Source organism: Myotis myotis, unplaced genomic scaffold (assembly GCF_014108235.1).
Source record: "Myotis myotis isolate mMyoMyo1 unplaced genomic scaffold, mMyoMyo1.p scaffold_m19_p_3, whole genome shotgun sequence".
In the NCBI taxonomy this organism is placed as follows: Eukaryota; Metazoa; Chordata; class Mammalia; order Chiroptera; family Vespertilionidae; genus Myotis; species Myotis myotis.
In genome coordinates this window covers 29655164-29674631 of record NW_023416335.1, presented here as the reverse complement: position 1 = coordinate 29674631, position 19468 = coordinate 29655164, and positions in this window count along the sequence as shown.

Sequence of the window (19468 nt, the reverse complement as noted above, 5' to 3'; positions counted from 1 at the left end):
TGCTATTTAGATAAGTGTTTCTGCTACATTACCCAGACAGCCTGCCCTTCACAAGTGGCCCAGCTATTGTGCCACTGTGAGATTGCACAGCTATCGAATACTAATGCCAACCTAATTATATATTTTGGCTTCCGTTTTCACAATGGGCTGTACTTAAGAAAAATTTAGTACTGTCTTCTGTGTTCCTACAGCTGGATAATTACAAGGCATTTCAGTTTTCAGAGCAGGAAATTAATGATATGAAGATCAGCAGCTATTTAAAGACAGTTATTCTCTGTACTTCCATGCATCCACCACTGGAAGGCAAGTTGAACTCTGAAGACAGTCCTGAGGTGGGAGGGAAAGAGGCACAGTGTTGATTCAACTTCAGAGTCAAATGAATTTGTTTTGCTTTGGGTGAATGTATTGTCAAAGACAAGCTCTACACAAACATGTCTTTCTTGTAATACTTCCCCCTAAATCCTTCCTAATACTAAATGATTCTTAGATGGAGGTTCTAATAAAACAGAAACACCACCCTAGATGGTTTGGCTCAGTGGATAGATCATCAACCTGAGGACTGAAGGGTCCCGGGTTCAATTCCTGTCAAGGGCACATGCCTGGGTTGTGGGCTCGGTCCCCAGTAGGGGGCATGTAGGAGGCAGCCAATCAATGATTCTCTCTCATCATTGATGTTTCTATTCCTCTCTCCCTCTGTTTTCCTCTCTGAAATCAATAAAAATATATTTTAAAAAAAAAAACACACACAAAAAACACAGAACCAGAACCAAGATGGCGGCATAGGTTAACGCTGGAGTTTGCTGCCTTGAACAACTACTTCAAAAGTGAAACTAAAAAACGGAAGGGACATCGCCCAGAACCACAGGAACGCTGGCTGAGTGGAAGTCCTACAACTAGGAGGAAAGAGAAACGCATACGGACACTCAGAGGAGGCGCAGTGCTGAAGTCAAATTCTGAGGTGCGGAGTGCGCGAAGCGGGCTGGCGGCGGAGGGCGCGGTTGGCGTTTTCAATCGGGAGGGAGTCGCAGACTCTGAGCTCCAGATACAGGCGAGTCTTTAGGGACCCAGACTCAAACGGGAGAAGCGGGACTGTCTGGCTTCGGTCAGAGCGAGTGCAGCTTTCTCTCCGAGCTTTGCAGCGGGTGCTGGGACTCAGAGAGGCAGAGCCCCTGGGGACAGGACTGAGAGCCGCCATAACTGCTCTCTCCGGCCCACCCTGTTGATCCTGTGCGACCCGCCCTGCCCAAGCCCTGCACACAGGCATTTGCCGGATAGCCTCAGGCAAAGGCTAGATTAGCACCTCCCTAGAGGACAGAAGTTCTCTCACTGCAGACACAGCTGATTCCCATAGCCACTTGGCCTGGAGGTCAAACCCTCCCTGGTATTAGCTACAACAATCAAGGTTTAACTATAAGACTGCGCACAAAGACCACTAGGGGGTGCACCAAGAAAGCATAACAAAATGTGGAGACAAAGAAACAGGACAAAATTGTCAATGGAAGATATAGAATTCAGAACCACACTTTTAAGGTCTCTCAAGAACTGTTTAGAAGCCGCCGATAAACTTAATGAGATCTACAAGAAAACTAATGAGACCCTCGATGTTATATTGGGGAACCAACTAGAAATTAAGCATACACGGACTGAAATAACGAATATTATACAGACTCCCGACAGCAGACCAGAGGAGCGCAAGAATCAAGTCAATGATTTGAAATGCGAGGAAGCAAAAAACACCCAACCGGAAAAGCAAAATGAAAAAAGAATCCAAAAATGCGAGGATAGTGTAAGGAGCCTCTGGGACAGCTTCAAGCGTACCAACATCAGAATTATAGGGGTGCCAGAAGATGAGAGAGACCAAGATATTGAAAACCTATTTGAAGAAATAATGACAGAAAACTTCCCCCACCTGGTGAAAGAAATGGACTTGCAGGTCCAAGAAGCGAGGAGAACCCCAAACAAAAGGAATCCAAAGAGGACCACACCAAGACACATCATAATTAAAATGCCAAGAGCAAAAGATAAAGAGAGAATCTTAAAAACAGCAAGAGAAAGAAACCCAGTTACCTACAAGGGAATACCCATACGACTGTCAGCTGATTTCTCAACAGAAACTTTGCAGGCCAGAAGGGAGTGGCAAGAAATATTCAAAGTGATGAATACCAAGAACCTACAACCAAGATGACTTTATCCAGCAAAGCTATCATTCAGAATTGAAGGTCAGATAAAGAGCTTCACAGATAAGGAAAAGCTAAAGGAGTTCATCACCACCAAACCAGGATTATATGAAATGCTGAAAGGTATCCTTTAAGAAGAGGAAGAGGAAGAAAAAGGTAAAGATACAAATTATGAACAACAAATATGCATCTATCAAGAAGTGAATCTAAGAATCAAGTGAATAAATAATCTGATGAACAGAATGAACTGGTGATCATAATAGAATCAGGGACATAGAAAGGGAATGGACTGACTATTCTTGGGGGGGAAAGGGGTGTGGGAGATGCGGGAAGAGACTGGACAAAAATCGTGCACCTATGGATGAGGACAGTGGGTGGGGAGTGAGGGTGGAGGGTGGGGCGGGAACTGGGAGGAGGGGAGTTATGGGGGGGAAAAAAGAGGAACAAATGTAATAATCTGAACAATAAAGATTTAATTAAAAAAAAAAGAAGAAAAAAAAAAAAACACAGAACCACCAGTTTCTCAAAGTCCCTTGATTAGGGCAACAGAATTATAAAGCATTAATGACTGGGAGAAACCTTAGAAAGCATCCATTCAAGGAGTATTTAACTGCTTACATCTGAAGTACTGATACATCTAAGCAGAGGTGACCTGTACGACAGATAAACTGGGAGTTGTCTTGGATCCCTGGAAACTCCCATACATCCGAACAGAAGACCCCTGAGCATTACACTAAGCACCTTTCAGGAGGAAGAGAATTGGCTTCCTGATATAATTATTATAGTACCAATATTACATTATATCAAAGTCAAACGTATTCGCTGCAGATGGTTTGCCGATGCCCATAACAAAAGGAAAAGAGCTTGAGTCACAAACTGGGCTCTGCTCTACAGGTCTAGTCCCAGCTCCCAGCTGAGATGGCCTGTTTGGCCCCGGTGGTAAGTCTTTAGAAAATGAGGCCTGTTTGTCTCCCAAATGCTTTGTGAGAGTCAGGGTCACTAAATATTTCACATGGTGAAAATATTATGAAGAAAAGCTTGTGTTCAGCAAAATAAAATTGATATGTTAAAAAATAAGGATCCTTAAAGAGAGAACAGCAAGGCAAGCAAAAATTTTTTTTTAAATATATTTTATTGATTTTTTTACAGAGAGGAAGGGAGAGGGATAGGGAGTCAGAAACATCGATGAGACAGAAACATCTACCAGCTGCCTCCTGCACACCTCCTACTGGGGATGTGCCCGCAACCAAGGTACATGCCCTTGACCGGAATCGAACCTGGTACCCTTCAGTCCGCAGGCTGACGCTCTATCCACTGAGCCAAACCGGTTTGGCCAAACAAATTACTTTAAATGAATTCATTCATTCTTCTCCCCAGATGAAGAGAATGCTTGGCTTTTGTTGTTTAGCCTTTGACCTTGACATATATAAGAGTAGAAACAATAGTTATTAGTACAAACACTTTTGAAGCAATAAAAGAGTGCCTGACCCTTACCCCCTCCAAGACATAATAGAAACTATGGAGTTTCACCCAGGCTTTCTGCTGTTTTGGGAGGAGAAGAGGAATAGTCCTCTAAGGCTCCCCCTTTTCTCCAAGTGTTTCCTTTATTTTCTTTTTGTAAAAGTGGATGTTCAGGTGTGTGTGTGTGGGTGTGTGTGGTGTGTGTGTGTGTGCACCCCGTATGTCAGCGAAACATGGGCTTTTGACCTAGAGAGAATTACATCCAAATCTCTCCTCCATCCCTACTGGGATATTATGTTTCAGCACCATCTAGGGATATTGTTAAGCTCAAATATCTAAGCCCACCCCCAGAGTTTTCAACTTACTAGGTCTGGGGTGGGCTAGAGAACTTGAGTTTCTGGCAATTTCCCAAGTGATGCAAATACTGTTGCTCCAAAACAATCAAAATCTTCTGTTATCTGTATAGTGGGAGATAACAGACTTACTGCCAGAACTGTTGTAAGAAATAAAGTATGTAAATGGCTCAGCACCATGCCTAACATCGTAGAAAAAAATAACCACTAGCTATTTGTGTTTGTTTCCTGGAGCTGCTATAACGAAGTAGTGCAAAGTGGCTTAAAATGACAGAAATGTACTCCCTTACAGTTCTGGAGGCTAGAAGTCTGAGATCCAGGTGTCTGCAGGGCCCTGCTTCCTCTCCTAACTTCTGGTTCTTGCCAGAAATCTTAGGTGTTGTTTGACTTACAGCTACCTCATCTCAATCTCTGCCTCTATCATCAGTTGGTGTTCTCCCTGTGTGCGCCTGTCTTCACAGGGCATTTTCTTCTTCTATCTGGACGCCAGTCACTGGATTAAGGCCCACCCTAATGATCTTATCTCAAAAATAAGGGCACATTCACAAGTACCAACTGTTAGGATTTGAAAATATCTTTTAAGGGAACACAATTCAACCCAAAACACTATTACCATTCATGAAATCAAGTAACATCAAATGTGAGTGTTTTATATCTTCTCCCACACTTCTTTTCTTCTTTACTCTCCTTTAAAGAGTCCTGAGTGTAGATGAGTCTTCAATCTAACTTGTAGTACCAGGTCTAAACTACTTTCTTCTTGTGATTACTGGGGTCTCTGATAAGGTAGTGAGAGAAGGGAAGCCCACCATTGTGCATTGCTGTGTCCTGTGGTTAAATGTCATTGGTTTTTCATCTGAAGTAATATCTCTACAGGGAATATCAATTCAGTTTTGAAGAGTGCCAAATCATTCCCCATGGGGACATGATACCCAGAAATCCTGGATATTATAAGAAACAAAAGAGATTGTTTTAAAAGCAATTTTAGGTCTTCAATATGACATATGTTGATGAGGTTGCTTCAATACATATAAATTTAATAGTCCTACCTCAGATGATAACATAGGATCAATTTCTGGAAATGCGTAAGACTGTTTCCTTTTACAATACCATTCAGTAATCTGTGTTTCAATTTAAGTTTCAAAACAAAAAGTTGTATGTAGATGCCTTTGTTTTTTGTGTGATGGTTGCCTAATTGCAATGACTCCATTTTTAAGGTCTCTTTGCTATAGGAATTATTAGTCATTAACTTGCAAGTATATCATGTGACTTTCCAAAAGGCCAGTAAGACATTATATGTAGTATTTCCTCAAATTCCTTGATCATAGAAACACTTTATATATTCTCCCTCCTCAAGTCAAGGTCTACATGCCCTAAATTGGAACATTCGCTGCAAAATGAACATAGTACAGGGTGTTGGGCAGTTTTATCAAGCTTTAGTATCTTATACTAAGTCTAGTTACTAGTATCACTCTTTGCTATTTTGGCTTTAAAGACAATTTGTAAAAATATATATTAAGGCAATAACTATAATTGAAATATTTATCTTCTTTTGACTTGCCACTGTGCATTTGCCATCCACTAGTCATCGTCTATTTGAAGAATTAGAAAAAATACACAATGGACAACTTTATTCTTCATCTGTCATTTGGAAAATTTTTTCCAGTTTTAAAATTAATATTTCCTATTATAGGGACTAAATAGAAGATTCATCTGAGCTCTTTTAAAAATTTCAATGGTATTCATTTAAAATTCAATGTAAGTACTGGTCTTTTCTTGTGCTTTAAAAAAAACAATATTTCAAAGTAATGACCTCACAAACATGAAATATTGTAGCCCTTGATTAAATTTTGTAGCTTCTGATTACATTAGAGCTATGAAATATGACTCGTTCACTAGCTGGCAATGGATAGGTTGTTAATATATCTATATCACTACCGTACTTAGGTATATCCCGATCCCTCTGTCTACTCAGAGGTAGATAAATGAGGAACACTGCAATGACCATCTAACACAGAGGTGTCAAGAAAACTAAAAAGAGAAATTCAATTACTTCCATAATCCTTCTTACATTTCTATTTCACATAATTCTTCATCATTATAAGAGGCCACTGGTTCTTTAATTCACTTTTCATTATAGGCTGTTTTGCCATATACTTCAACTTAAACAACTTACCTGGACACAAAATTCTAGTATACTTTCATTAGATATCTTAGATCTTGCTTTCTACATAATAAGCATGACCCAGGTCCACCAGAATTCTTTTCCTTTATTTATAAATCTAACCTGAACTAATGTAAGGAATAACTAAAGCCATTCCCAATAGGTAATATATTACTTAAGGTACAGACTCCACAGTATTTATATTTTCATATCCAAGGTGCCTGATACTAAACCTAGTTGAAATAATCTAGTTAGATGTACATACAAAAAGTAAATCTGAGAGTAGGTATTTAGTTCTTCCATCGTTCATGACATAGAGACATACTTCCCTCCACATGACATATACTAGTACACACATTAACAGAAGAGAAAACAATTTTGATATTCTGTAATGACAGATGGAATTGAAGTTTCACATTCATCATAAGGCACCCCCTATACCAGCAGTTCTTAACCTGTGGGTCGCGACCCCTTTGGCGGTCAAACGACCCTTTAACAGGGGTTGCCTAAGACCATCCTGCTATCAGATATTTACATTATGATTCATAACAGTAGCAACATTACAGTTATGAAGTAGCAACGAAAATAATTTTATGGTTGGGTCACAACATGAGGAACTGTATTTAAAGGGCCAGAAGGTTGAGAACTACTACCCTATACTGTCAGATACTTATTAAGTCTAATTCTCTTCTTGCTTTGACCATGTTTCAATATTTAGCTCACCTGGTCCTTTTCTCCTATTTCTGCTCAGATGCATTAAGTTAATATTTCCCACAAAGTGGCAAGGGTAGAAATGATGCTACCAGGACAGGCTGGCATCCATGTTTACCCCAAGCACACTGGATACAAGGACTATGGTAGCAAGATTGATTAATCCCACTCACAGTCTAAAATGGGAAAATATGTTTAGAATTTCCCTCAAGAGACTAAAGAAAGACATACCTGAGATGACCCATTAAGATTAACACTGGAAAGTAAAGGATTTCAAGACAGAAAGGAGAAATCAAAGACAATTCCACCTGAAGGCAGATACTAGTCCCATTTTGTAGAGTCAATTAACATTATCTGTTACTTTTGGAGAAAGGGGAAGAAAGAATCCCACCACATGTCTTGCAAGTTTCATCAAAAGGAAGAACTCTGCCACCACCCACACTGTCTTGCTCCTCTTTCCCAGGGAAGGGTTATTGTCCCCACTTTCACCACTTAGGTCCATAACTCACCATTCTTCCTTAATCACAGACAAGCATGCGACTTTCTCGGGTTTCCTTCTTCCATCTCGCCATAACCTGACTGCATTTGGCATGTTTCTAAAAAACTTATTGATGAAAAGATGGTTCATTGAGATGCATTTTCTACTTAGTGAACACTCAATGGGGTTATCTTCTGAAGGTAATGAGGATATAGGACATTACTGCTTTGCCTCCTTGCCCCAAACCATTTCCAACCCTGATCAGTAGGGCAAATGTGTAGGTGTTTGCTATATTGCACATTGTGATCGGTCCTAAGGAAAATGCAAAATATCTACCTGCAGGTCCTAGTGTTATAGGAAGGATACACAAATTAAGGTATGAGCCTCAGGGTCAGCTTTTTCACTAACTGAAAGATGTGGAAGAAGTCAGTTATCTCCTTGTTGAAATCATCAAGAGTACACAGAAAGAATTTAAAATGAAAGTACTTTGTTAACTATAAGGTATTATGCCACTGTAAAGTAACATTTGGTTTGTTAGTTGAATAGTGAAGGAAAAATATGTGAAATGATAAGTGATAATTGATTTGAACTTGGCCTTGAAGCAGTTAGTAGGAAAAGAGGGAATAAGGTGGGGAATGTCCTTACCCTTCCAGCTATAACTCTCAATCATCAACCTTCCTCTGCCTTGCTTAACAGAACCGTGCTGGTGAGTAGACCCATAGACATAGAACTATGGCATGCTGCCTGTGTTACCAAAGAGAAATTGATGTGTGACCTGCAACCAATCAATCAAACAGAATACTGCCTGAAGACAGAGAAAACTGAGTGTCTTCAAACTGGCACCCCACCCCCGCCATTCATTACCCTATAAGTCACTCACAGGGGACTACAAGATTCACAGTTTGTATTAAACCATGATCAGTTTGTCATTCCTGGAAATTGCTAGGAAAACAAAAGAACAAAATTGATGAAATAAATAAATGAAATAACCCTAGTCACACAGTATTAGAAAGATACATCTTCACACATGAGTCACAAAAATTTATCACCCTTTCAGCATATAGTATACCACATAACCATATATTATCGTGTATTTTACTGTCTTGTCTTTATAGTATTACCATGCTTGCAATGCATAAAACTGGTATTCGTGTTTTGATGGTAAGCTGCCTCAATCCCATGGTGGAAGGAGATGGGATATCAATCAAAAGAGAAATAAAATATGTAAGAGTTGTGTTCCTGTGTGGGTGAAAGAAGATGAGTAGAGTCAGTGTCCAGCACTATTTTAAAGATGAGAAAACTGGGCATGAGTTAGTGAGAAAATTGGTGTGAGGATCCATCTATCGCTGTTTACAAGGAGAATTGCCTGAAATTCAAAGATTTTTAAAAAGTGCAGTATATACATTAATTTAATGAAGATCTTCTTTTAATTTTTATTGTTTTCTTTAAGTAATACAGTTATTCTCAGTTTTGAGATGAGAAATTTGAGGCTTTGAGAAGATATAAGACTTGATTATGTGTCCAAGTGTTGCTGTCACAAAGCCCCACAAATGGGGTAACTTAAAACAACAGGAATTTTCTTACGTATCTGGAGGCTACAACTCCAAAGTCAAGGTGTCAACAGGGTCATGCTCCCATAGAAAACTGTGGGAGAATCCCTGGCCTCTTCCAGCTCCTTGAAGCCCCAGAAATTCCTTGTTTTACAGCTGCCTCACTCCAATCTCTGCCTTCATCTCTGTGTCTGTCTTCATTTGGCCATCTTCTAATAAGGACACCAGTCACACTGAATTAGAATGATCTTACCTTAAGTAATTATATCTGCAATGACCCGTTTCCAACTAAAGTCACACTCAGAAGTATTGGAGCTTAAGAATTCAATCTGCTTTTTGGAGGGACAGAATTCAAATCATAGCACTTACCTAAAATAACAAGCACATTCACGGGATAATTGTGATTAGAAGTTTGATTTCTTACCTTATTATCCCTGAATTTTCTCCAGATAGAGCTCTTTGGGAATAGAAAAGTGGGAAGGGATGGGGACATGTTCACACATTTTACCTCGGACCAGTGCCAAACAGTCATACAGTGTGCTGGGAGTGAGAAAGACAACAGTGAATGGGAGGGACAAGGCTTTGATGCCATGTAGATAACATCTTCTTGGAGATGGAGACCAACAAAATAAATAGCCAATCCATCAGACAAGAAATACAAATACGAATTAACAGAGAAGTGTTGATTCATGATAAGCACTATATAGAGAAATAACGGTTTGAAGTGATGGGGAAGCCTAGAGGCTGTTTAGTGTGGGCAGTCTGGGCATAGCGAACTTGGGGTCATTGCAGGCCTCTCCATCAGATGGCACACGCAAGCTCCCTTCAACTTTCTCAGGGCAATTTGCTAGTGTTATATGGTCACAGTGTACAAATAGAAGATCTCATGTTACATCTGACTGTCCTGCAAGTTACAAAATTCTCACCAATGCTTTAACATTATATTGAGCTCCCTCTCTCCACAGGCAACAATGTCCACCCAAAGTTGTGCTGCATGTGCACTGTCAGCACAGTTGTACCATGCTGCATTTTACTGTAGAAGGTACGGAATCTGCCCCATGATCCTTGCTGCATTCCACATTATATGATTGAAAAAATTAACTATTGAACCAGTATCACCTGTGTATGTCTTTTTACAGAATGGAGATGAAGCATGACCCCAACTATGACCTGCTCCTACTATAGACATGTCTGTCACCTTCATTGCTCCCCTCATGAACTCTTTGGTCTCCTGCTCTATTTCTTAAGCTTCTTCATCTCTTCTACCACCTTGCTTTAGTGATTGCTCCACTCACAGATTCAATGTCCCATGGTCCAAAAAAATGTACTTGTGTGCATATATTAGTACATGTGCAACATTCCAGAATTCATTGTCCTTTATAGGAGAATGACCCTCTGAAATATCAAGGTAAGGCAAACTAAAAACAAAGGTAATAGTAGCTTAAATAATCCTAGGAAAGTTTATTGGCTTCCTAGGTGTTGTCCATGGCACGGAAATTAGTAATAGCCTGGGACAAGATTGGTTCAGAGAGAATGTCCTAGTATTTTACAAAAATCAAAATCTCAAGAAATTCTAAAGTCTGTTGTTTCTAATTCAACCTTCTCATTGGCACAAGAGTTTAATTGTACCGCACTCAAGGACTGGTTGGGCTTAGAGGACCTTGCTGGAGGAAGCTTTCACTCTGAGATATTTTCTCTATGGACAAATAGACTATAATTAGATATCTGTTCCCTTGTGTTGAACTTTAAGACCTTTCTCACACATAGGCTAGTTAAAGTCTAATGGCTTCATAGAGATATTCTGAATCAATTAAATAGAAAGAAAATGTTCAAAGAGAGCAGTATGTAGATGTAGGACATTCAAAACCCACTGACTTAAGAAATTTCTAGCATTTGACAGAGAAAGTATAAAGGAAGGAAGGGTCTACACACCAGAATTTACCATGAGATAATCTAGCCTTTGCCCTATTTCCCCCTTCACTTTACAATCAAATTTCTTGAAGGAGGGGTCATGGTCTCCAGTTGCTCACCTCCGACTCATTGGACGAAAATCTTGTTTCTGATCTTATTAAACCATTGAAACTTGTCACTGAAGACTTCCCCAAAGCCTGATGACTTTACTGTCTTGAGCGGCAAACACTATTCCAACCTAGAAAAAACTATTTCTCTGGATTCTGGGACAATATTACTTTTCCTCTTATTGCTTATATTTCTCTTTTTCAGTTTCTCTCCTATGTTTTTTTTTTTTAATTTATTTATCCTCACCAAAGTTTGTATCTTCCAAGGATCTCTTCTTACCTTGGAGACCTGGGTGGGAATCTCAGTAGCTATATGGTGACTTAATGGCCTCAGGCAACTGATGAAACTTTCATCCTCCATGTATTCAATTACAAAATGGGGATAATTGCAGAACCAACTTCAGTGGGCAACTGTGAGGATCAAAAAGGCAAAGGCTGTGTACTGCTGAGGGAGCTATAGGGCACAGAACAACCAGGGGAGAGGTGGGAGGCTATCTTGTGTCTATGTCTTCACAAAGCAGTTCCTTCTTCATAAACTGTCCTTCTTCCCTGGCCAGCTTGTGGAACTTCTACTCACCTGTATGTGTCTTTTCAGCCACCATTCTTCAGAGAGGTGACATTCATTTCCTCCTGGCCCTCCTCCAAGGCAGAGTGAAATGCCCACTACCCAAATCTCCTATTATGCTTTGCCCATCTCTCTAGTAACACAATTGATTTGCTGTTTATGAGCTCTTTTACTTTATCATTCTTGCTGGTTTCCTTTTGTAGACTGTGATTTTGTCTTGTTCCCAGCCCAGAGGGAATGGAATCCAAAGTCTATTAACTATTGTGTTAGTTGTCTATTCCTGTATAACAAATTGCCCCCAAACTTAGCAGCTTGTATTGGTCTGTTGGCGTCACCATAACAAATTACCATGGACTGGGAGATAGAGTAGCAGAATTTTTTTCTCACAGTTTTGGAGGATAGAAGTTTGAGATCAAGGTGTCAGCAGGTTTGCTTTCTCCTGAGGCCAGCCTCCTTGTCTTGTATTTGGTCACCTTCTCACTGTGTCCTTATGTGATATTTCTCTGTGTGCACAACCCTTGTGTCTCTTCTGATAAGCGCACCGGTCCTATCAGATCAGATGGGTCAACAGGACCCACCCTTATGACCTAATTTTTTACCTTAACTGCCTTAAAAACCCTATCTCCAAGTATAGTCACATTGGACCTCAGGGCTTCAACACATGAATTATGAGGGAGCACAGTTCAGTCCCTAACACAACTTAAGCATCATTTGTTGCTCACAATTTCTATGAATCAGGAACATGGGCATGGCTTAGCCAGGTCCTCTGGCTCAGGCTCTCTCTCAAGCTGCAATCAAGATGTCATCCAGACCTGGAGTCATAGACTCTCCTGAGAAGGATCTCTTTAAGCTTACTCAGTGGGAGGTTCACTCTCTGGGATTCAGGACTGAGGGCCTTAGTTCCTCACTGACAATTGGCTGGAGGCTGCCCTTGTCCCTGTGGCCCTTCTAGCTTCATCAGAGGAAGCACTTGAGAAGAAAGAGAGAGAGAGGCAGCAAGAGAGTTACACCCTTTACCTGACCTCAGAAATGGAGTGCAGAATGCCTGCTGTGCATGCTATTCATTAGCAGATGTGGCCAAGGCCAGCACACTCTGGGGAGGGACGACAGAAGCCTTGAATGGGGTGGGGCAGGGCGAGGGAACTCATATGAAAATGCTGCCTACACAGCTGTGTGCCAGTCCAGGCCTGGGGACAGGGCTTCACATGAACACAGAAGGCAACACGAGGAGTGTTGAAAGAAGTAATCGTAATGACAATAATAATAGTACAATAGTTCCATTTGTGTCATAGTGTAAAGTGCACAAAGTACTTTCTTAAAGATTGTTTCTAAGAAATTGTACTTTTGGCAGAACACATCGCCTCAATCTCAAGAGCCCTGAGTGAAACTGAAGATCATGATAAGGTTTCTGCAGGCAGCATGCACACCTGCCATCTGGTTGAAAGAGCACTAGTTCTGTTTCTCATTTCATTGTGCATGTGGACAGGCTGCAAGCAGCAAGCTCTGAGACAGCTATTATGGAGGGGCTGCTTAGAGGGACCAGGGAGTACAATGCCACTGAACTGCAAAGGGCCAGAGGTCGCTTGCCCCAGGTAAAATTTAAAGGGACAAACACATGTTTGTTTTATGAACCCTTTATACCATTGGTACACTCTGAATCCAGGATTGTATACTCTATGGTCAAGTAGGATATGCAGTTATTTTCAGTTATTAAATATTTAATATTTGCCAGGGTTGTTTTTTCATAAAACTAATTATGTACAAAACCTCTTCTTGCCAAGAACTATATGCTGGTAAAACTAATTAGCATGATAATAACTGCCGCTCCTGAAAGTAGGGTTATGAAAAATCAGGATAAATATTTAATTTTAATGCTGTTTTTAAGCCCTTCCTGATTACACAGTGAGCTTACCCAGGAGCATTAGAAGCCCCTTCACAATAAGCAGGTGACACAGAACTTGTCACGAGGACAAAGCCTGAGTTGGCAGATCAGTTTTCATTGGAACCTGTGACAGATAAATTGTCACTGCAAAAAACCACGTTGAAATCCAAACTCCCAAAACCTCAGAAAATGACCGAATCTGGAGATAGTCTTTGAGAGATAAGATGAGGGCATCCAGGTGGGCCCTAATCCAATATGACTGGTTTCTGTATAAAAAGGAGAAACTTAGTTGCTGATGCACACACAGGGAGAACGCCATGTGACGATGGAGGTAGAGATGAGAGGGATGCATGTGGTAACCAAGGAACCCCAAAGATGACCAGTAAACCAGAAGCCAGGAGGACCTGATTCCCTCCCACAGCCTCAGAAGGAACCACCCTGCAATGCCTTGATCTCGGACCTCTGGCCATCAGTCTCGAACGGTGAGACAAACAATTTCTGTTGTTTTAGACACTTAGTCTGAGGTACTTCGTTACAGCAGCCCTGGGAAACTAACATGGCACCTCTACTTATCAGACAATAACCAAAGCTCTGGAATCTAGGGCCAGACTTATTTGGGGACAATCTCTTAAACTCTCTGACTCCTCCTTCTGGGTTCAATCCTCCCAGACCCCATCTGCAGAATCCAGGCTGGGCTTCTGTCTCATGATGAGGTTTCATTTCTAGCACTGAGAGGAGTGAATCTCCCAGGAGTAGGCCTCCAAATGGGCCCTTTTCATGACCTGCTCACTTGTGTTATTATAGTTTCAGCTTCTTAGACTCTGAACATATTAAATAACAACATTTGTGTTGAGAACCCCAGAAGAGATTTATAACCATAGTAGGGTCTTTTTGGTCATGCCCTAAGTGACATAAAGATGAAGTACAAAAAGAAAGCCTTGTGCAGATATTTGTATCTAAAACAGACAAATAGGACTAAATAAGAAGTAAAAGATGAGAACATTCAAAAATATGTTTACCTATTTACTCACTTACTGGAGAAACATATCTTTAGCACATAATTTTGGCCAGAAATCATGCTAGGTACTGAGGGTAGAAACAAAAAAATGACAAATTCTAAGTGGAGTCCTTCTGGTTCCGTGTTTGTCTCCTTGAGTATTTAATTTCTAGATGGCTTCCGACGCACAGCAGCTCCCCTGGGCCACCGAAATAATGCTGCGATTCCCTCTGGCCCTGGTTGCTCTGACCCAGGGGTTGACCTGCAACAGCTGAAGGAAGTGGAGCCCTGATGTAATGGTTGGCTATTACGGCCAGACAAGCGCTGGTCCTATTGAAAAATCACCTTGACTTACCATCCTCTTCATCAGATAATGTCTCAGTGTTCCATTCCCTCCATCTATTCTAAGCTTCATTGTCAAGTGTTAACATTCCTCTTTAAATCAACTCTAGTGCATATTAAAAGTTGCTGTCATGAAAGAAAAACCTCCACGGTGTGTGTGTGTGTGTGTGTGTGTGTGTGTGTGTGTGTGTCCTTGTATATTTGTCCTGTATACAAAATTTCTACAGCTGATACTTCAGGGCAAGCAGCAGGTTAATTTGTTAAAGATCACTGAAATAATCATACATCACCATAATGCTAATTTATAGTAAATAAGTCCCCCACCTCCTCCCCTTCACCAGCCACACTCCCAAGTGCCATAGGCTGGCAGAGAAAAGATAACACACTGCAGAAATATGTTGTTTCTTTCTTGTTCTGGTTCTTCTGGTACCCTCATTTTGAACAGCCTGGGCCTGGTGTATTATGTTTTTTGTCTCCATCCAAGCAGTAAAAGATGTAAAAAGAATAGAGAATGCTAGAAACTGTCCATGGCAGCAGAGGCAGTGGCAGAAATAGAAAAATCCATTCTAAGCATGTGGGTCACCAGTCTCAGAATTCCCCAATTGGAGTCGGCTGAGGGGAGGGATTCAGGAAAAGCCCTGTGGCCTCCCACAGTGCCTGGGGGAGGCAGAGCCGCCTCTGCAGGGGCCGGCTGGGCATCCTCCTGATGAGCGCTCATCTCTTATTTCAGCTGCTTGTTTGTTCTGTAACCTCACCCCGGGGATCTCAGCAGAGCACTGGCTGTGCTGCCTTCCCAGGCATCTCTTTTAGGCACCTGAACCCAGGACAGGAGCTCTTGAAACACACCGGGTGCCAGCCCATAAAAGAGCTTTGTGGGCCCCGGCTGGCACGGCTCAGTGGTTGAGTGTAGACCTATGAACCAGGAGGTCATGGTTTCATTCCTGGTCAGGATTCATGTCCGGGCTCGATCCCCAGTGTGGGGAGTCCAGGCAGCAGCCAATCAATGATTCTCTCTCATCATTAATATTTCCATCCCTCTCTCCCTCTCCCTTCCTCTCTGAAATCAATAAAAAGATATTTTTTAAAGGAGGCTTTGCAGGGCTTCCTGCTCCTCCAAACCTGGAGGGAAAAGCTCTCACTTTTCCATGGTCTCCCTGCTTCCAGTTGGCATCCTTGTGTGAGCAGCACTGGGTCCTGCTCATTCAATTCTGAGCTCTCCACTCTACTCCTGCAGTCAGAGAGGGCTCGGGACCCCCTTGTCATCTCACGAAGGAGAAACCTTCTGTACAGTGACGGAGACCCAGTCACAATGCACAGCACGGACACAAGGACACAAACCAGCACAGTGTTCCCGTGGCGCTATCCGTGGCCCCTTCAAAACAAGGAAAACCCAGAGGCACAAGAGGGATGGAGCAGCATCAGCCACTTTACTCACAGCTCAGCTCATTGCGGCCCCACTGTCATCTCTTCCCCTGACCCTGATCAGCAGTTTCTTCCAGTTCCTGGGGCTGTTATTGCAACTTCCTTCTCTCTCTTAAAAAAAAAATAAATAAATAAAAAAAAATATATATATATATATATATATATATATATATATATATATATATAATTGATTTTTAGAGAAAGAGGAAGAGAGAGGATTAGAGAGATAGAAACATCCAAAGAGAGAAAAATCATCATGGGCTGCTTCCAGAATGACTCCTACTGGAGATGGAGCCTGAAACTTAGGGTATGTGCCCTGACCAGGAATCAACCAGAGACCTTTTGGTTCATGGGTCGATGTTCAACCACTGAGCCACACCAGCCAGGCCTGTATCTTTTTGGCATCCTCACCCCATCATTCCTCTCACCCCCACAAAAACAAATTGCCTCTCAGCATAATGGGAAGCAGGCAATTCATAGTGGCTCTGTCTCCTAGCTTGTGATAGCCCACCTGTGTTTCCTTTCCATCTCAGAGGGAAGGGCATGGAGAAGGAATCTCACGCACGTGGAACACCTGCTCAGGGCCAGGCATCTATTAGCACCATCAATGTCCTGTTGCTATGTTATCAAGCTGTGTCCTCAAAGGTGCTCCAGAGCAGCCAGAGCTCACTAATGTAATTACGTCCGGTACTCTTTCTCCCAGGCAGCCAGCGGACATAGAGCGTCAGCATCCGTGCACCCTGTTCTTTCCCATTTCATCTTCCTGCCCCTGCACCCATGAGTCATAGCACCTGTGACGTCCACACCACCAGCTTCCTAGCACCTGCTCTGCCCCCCACCCCCTGTTTGTACCCTGTGGCTCCTTCACAAAAGCCCAAAGACTGATCTAGGAAAGCAGGATCTTCCCTAGGGAGCTGGGGGAGAAGAGGAGACAGAGAAAATCACCTGGAATAGCTAGCCTCTGCCATATGCGAATTCATTTACACATCATTGTACAGAAGGTAAATTACTGAAGCCCCATTTCCAGGAGAAGTTGATCTGTCTGGCTCTAACGTCCTCTAAGGGTCAAATCACTTATGGAATTCCTTTGCAAAGCCCTCTAGAATATTCCTTCCATTGAGCAGAAGGAAATAGAACCAGGCACCCTCTCTGGGCTAGATGTCAGCCCCCAAATTACCACCTTTTTACAGGGCAAATAGCTATATAAATTATGTATATGGCATGGGGGTAGTGTGCTATTATTTTATACTTGTATTTTATTAGGAAAATATTTCAGAAATAGTGTTTTTCTGGGGGGGGTCAATTATGTGCTGGGCACTATTAAACTATTCTGCATATAAAATATTTCCAACATTCTAACATGACAGAAAAAAATATCTATTTTGATATGTTTTCCATTTTAAGCAAATATTACTTTTTACATTTGGTATTGTATTTAAAGCATTTACCATATTATTTCAGTATGAATCTACCTATAGTTCCAGATTATTATAAAGTTTTCATAATCATTAAGCAGCCAGCTCAGTATTCTACTGAATAGATAAATAAACGTGCTTTTTATCGTTTCTATACTATTTTCCTTTTTCATGTTGTAAACCACTCCGTTAAACTATTTCTTCATCAAGCTTTCTTTTTTTAATATTTTGATGTATTACCTTTTTTTCCTTTTTATCAATATCACCCTTTTATTGGGGTGATGCTGGTTAACAAAATTATGTAAGTTTCAGGTGCACAATTCTACAGCACATCATCTGTACACCGTATTGTGTGTTCACTACCCCAAGCTAGGTGTCCGTCCATCACCATTTACCCACCCTATGCCCTCCTTCATCTCCCCTTTTCCTCCCCAGCAATCATCACACTGTTGTCCTCATCCTATGAAGGTTTTTTTTTTCCTTTGTTAATGTATTACCTTAGGAGGCATTCCCAGAAAAGTAATTATTGAATCAAACAGGATATCTCTACTAAATTGCTCCCTAAAAGGTTGTACTAATCATACTCCCATGGGTGGATGAAAGCCTATTTCACAGAACTCTTATCTCTATTAAATATTAATTTTAAAAATGTTACCATTCGACTAGTGATAAAAATAGTCCTTCATTGTTTATTTTTATATATTCAATACATGAATTTAAATATGTTCTCAGATGTTTCTTTATCTGTAGTATTTTTCACATTATATATTCAGTATCCCCCCTTATCCATGGGAGATGCATTCCAAGACCCCCAGTGGGTGCTTGAAACCACGGAGAGTACCGAATCCTATATACACTATGTGTCTTCTTATATGTACATACCTTTTTACTTACAGGAAGCACTTTACAGCAAGCACTCTACAGCTTCTCGTGGAATATTCAAACTGCCAGCATCATTACTCTTTTGCTTTGGGTCTATTATTTAGTAAAATAAGAGGGGGAAAGGAGGATATCTGTAATACATTCAACAATAAAGATAATTTTTTAAGGTTATAACTGTCCCCAAAATATGGATGTGGTCAGACCAACCCAGTATAATACACACTCAATATGAAATCTTAAAAATAAATACATACATACATACATACATAAATAAATAAATAAATTTTTAACATAAGTGTTACTTGAACACAAGCACTGCAATATCTCAACAGTTGATCTGATAGCATAGATGGCTACTGGGTTACTAAAACTGTGGAAAGTAATGAATAAGGGGGTACAACTGTAATCAGTGCCTCTATCCCACTCCTGGTTTGTATTGGGGCATTACAAAAAATTAAAGGCCTGCTTTTTTATTAATGACTCAGTGATTTTGCACATGTGTTGACTCATCTGTTTGGTCAGAGTGTACCCAAACTGTACTCCCACTCTCCTCTGTACTCCCACATGCACTATATAAATCTCTGTTATATTTGTAACAGGAAATCAGGGCCTGTTACCCACACTGGGACAGCGATTCCTTTCCCCTGGCATCTTGGGATGGGGACCCATTGGATGGGACTGGGCAACAGTCATGGATTAAAACTAGATGAGAACTTCTTTGAGTGGAACACTCAGAGGTTGGACACCTCTGTGGTCCAGGGTGTCCAACCTCATGGAAGGAACTCGCAGGTACAGAACACACATCTTCCAGGGGGTCACTGGGGACCATGGTAAGCTGGTCACTCATACTTCTGAACTTGGTTCCCAAACAGCATAGCTAATTCTCTGACCCTACTCCCTTCATCTATTATAGAGCTTCTAGTATTTTAGGTTGACTTTGTGTCACCCAACACTTTCTCCAAGCATACAAGGATACTCAAAGCCTTAGCACTTTTCCCATGGTCCTTGTAGGGTATTGAATCTTGTATTATAGACATCTATATATCAATAGCTT